The 3364-nt window shown below is 40.5% G+C and overlaps 2 pseudogenes; one reads left to right on the plus strand and one right to left on the minus strand.

The window, feature by feature from the left end:
• Window positions 1–3145, plus strand: part of LOC108308267 — a 19274-nt pseudogene extending 16129 nt beyond the window's left edge.
• On the minus strand, window positions 1110–1184 carry LOC119472085 (annotated as a pseudogene).
• Window positions 3146–3364: the final 219 nt, after the last annotated feature.

Consider the following 3364-nt stretch of genomic DNA (forward strand, 5'->3'; position numbering starts at 1 on the left):
AAAAAAAAAAAAAAAGCCGGGCACGGTGGCTCATGCCTGTAATCCTGGCACTTTGGGAGGCTGAGGGGAGCGGATCACCTGAGATCAGGAGTTCAAGACCAGCCTGACCAATATGGTGAAACCCCATCTTAAAAATAAATAAATAAATAAAATAAAAAATGAAAAATAAATTACCTGTTAAACAGCTTCAGGCAAGTCTTTCAGGAGGTATTCCAGAAGAAAGCATTGCTATTATAAGAGATGACAGCTCTATGTGTATTATTGCCTCTGAAGACCTTCCTGTGGGGCAAGATAAGGAGGTAGAAGACTGATTCTGACCCTGTGTAGGCCCAGAGTAATGCATGTTTGTGTATCTTAGTTTTTAGCAAAATGTTTAAAAAGTAAAAAAATTAAAAATAGAAAAATGTGTATAGAATAAGGATATATAGGAAAAAATATTTTTGTACAACTGTACAATGTGTTTGTGTTTTAAGCTAAGTGTTACTATAAAAGAGCCAAAAAGCTAAAGAAAAATTTTTTAAAGTAAATAAAGTAAAAAGTTACAGTAAGGTATGGTTAATTTATTATTGAATAAAGAGTTTTTTTTTTTTTTTTTTGAGACACAGTCTAAATTTGTCACACAGGCTGGAGTGCATTGGTGACTGACTGCAGCCTCCGGCTCCTGGGTTCAAGCAATTATCCTGCCTCAGCCCCTCGAATAGCTGGGAATACAGGCACACGCAACCACACCTGGCTAATTTTTGTCTTTTTGGTAGAGACAGGGTTTTGCTATGTTGGCCAGGCTGGTCTTGAACTCCTGAGCTCAAGCAATCTGCCTGCCTCCGTCTCCCAAAGTCCTGGGATGACAGCCATGAACCATCATGTCCAGCCTTTTTTAAACATTTTTCATTTAATAGAGACAGGGTCTCACTATGCTTATTGCCCAGGCTGGTCTCGAACTCCTGAGCTCAAGCTATCCTCCAGCATCAGGCTCGCAATATGCTGGGATTACAGGCATCGGTCACTGTGCAAGGCAAATTATTTATTATGCTCCATAACTTATATTTATAATACAACAGTATTTTAAATGTCCTAACTTCTAAAAAATAATTTATTTTTATTTTATTTTTAGGGGCTTTCTGGCAAAAAAGAAAAACGAAAGAAATCAAGCCTGACAGACAAATTCTAAAAGAGCTGTAACACTACAAAATAATTTTTAAGACAGTAAATTATTCCCAATCTAGAATTCTATACTCAACCAAACTGTCCATCAAGGATGAGGGCAATAATCAAGAATAAATACATAGATATATAAGATAGCCAAAAATTTCCTTCCCATATACTCTGTTAATATTAGGAACTAAACTAAGAAACAGGAAAATTTGGGATCCAGGAAACTGGGAATCCTATCCAAAGGAGGCAAAGATAGTATCCAGGATATGGTAGGGAGGAGTTTCAGGATGTCAGCTTGAAGCCACAGTACAGATTGGAGCAGACGTATGGAGAGTTTAAAGAAAGATATTTTCAATAAGCAGTTAGAACTACTGGATTACATGATGCATTTGATACTATGGAACAGTATTTAGAGTTCTGTAAGGGCCGGAAACATTAGTGGTAGGTACAAAGAAAATGCAAAATTTTTAAAGGACAACTGCTAATTGCAGAATTGTTTTTAAGTACAGAGAAACAAAAACACACTATTAGATTACACAACTTAACTATAAGAAATAGTTACATAGTAGGGCCAGGTGCGGTGGCTCACTCCTGTAATGCTAGCACTTTGGGAGGCTGGGAGGATCGCCTGAGCTCGAGTTTGAGGGCAGCCTGGGCAAAACGGCAAAACCCCATCTCTACAAAAAATACAAAAATTAGTTGGGTGTGGTGGCACACACCTGTAGTCTCAGCTACTTGGGAGACTGAGTTGAGACAATTGCTTCAGCTCGGGCGGTAAAGCTTGCACTGAACCGAGATCACACCACTGCACTCCAGCCTGGGTGACAGAGTAAGACCCTGTCTCAAAAAAAAAAAAAAAAAAAAAGAAAGAAAGAAAGAGGCAAAGAGAAGAGAAAAGAAATAAAGTAAGGTTTATGTACTGATTAAAACAGAAAATATGATAGAACTATACTGGAAGATTGGGGAGAATTATCTGTAAAAAATAGGGGCAGTGTAAGACAGCTAACTCTTAAACTTCTATGGTAGCAAATTAATACAACGTCCTAACTGGAAAAAAAAAAAGGAATTTAAGTGTGCTATTTAGAAATAGAAGCCCATTTAAAAAATACCATACCCTTCCTGAGTGGTCACAGGCTCACGTCCGCGTTGGCTGTCGGGCTGCTGCTGTCCTGTACAGCTGCTCCCTCCGCCCTCGACCCTCCACCTCGTGGCAGTTCGAAATGAAGCTGTTGTCTTTTCTGGAAAGAAACTGGCCCAGCAGATCAAGCAGGAAGTGCGGCAGGAGGTGGAAGGGTGGATGGCCTCGGGCAACAAATGGCCACACCTGAGCGTGATCATGATGGTCCACGAGAATCCTGCAAGTCACTGCTACTTCCTCAACAAAATCAAGGCAGCTGTGGGAATCAACAGTGAGACAATAGTGAGACCAGCTTCAATTTCAGAGGAAGAATTGTTGAATTTAATCAATAAACTGAATAATGATGGTAATGTAGATGGCCTCCTTGTTCAGCTGCCTCTTCCAGCTCATATAGATGAAAGATCTGGCAACGCTGTTTCTCCAGACAAGGATGTTGATGGCTTTCATGTAATTGATGTAGGGCGAAAGTGTTTGGACCTGTATTCCATGTTACCGGCTACCCCATGGGGTGTGTGGAAAATAATTAAGTGAACTGGCATTCCCACCCTAGGGAAGAATGTGGTTGTGGCTGGAAGGTCGAATAATGTTGGAATGCCCGTTGCAATGTGACTGAACACAGATGAGGCGCATGACCGTCCCAGAGGTGACGCCACTGTTAAAATATCTCATCAATATACTCCCGAAGAGCAGTTGAAGAAACATACAATTCTTGCAGGTATTGTAATATCTGCTGCAGGTATTCCAAATCTGATCACAGCAGATATGATCAAGGAAGGAGCAGCAGTCATTGGTGTGGGAATAAATAGAGTTCACGAAAAACTACATGTTAATCGTTTTCCTAAGCTACCTTTTTGAAGCTTAGTCATTGGGAAAATGTTTAGGATTGTTCCTTGCTGTTAGTCCTCACTTTATGCTTGTTACACTTCAGTAAGTTCTCCCGTTTTAGTTTTCTTTTTTTTTTGAAACAGAGTTTCACTCTTGTTACCCAGGCTGGAGTGCAATGGCGCGATCTCGGCTCACTGCAACCTCCGCCTCCTGGGTTCAGGCAATTCTCCTGCCTCAGCCTCCTGAGTA

The sequence above is a fragment of the Cebus imitator genome, unplaced genomic scaffold (assembly GCF_001604975.1).
Source record: "Cebus imitator isolate Cc_AM_T3 unplaced genomic scaffold, Cebus_imitator-1.0 Scaffold84, whole genome shotgun sequence".
Classification (NCBI taxonomy): domain Eukaryota; kingdom Metazoa; phylum Chordata; class Mammalia; order Primates; family Cebidae; genus Cebus; species Cebus imitator.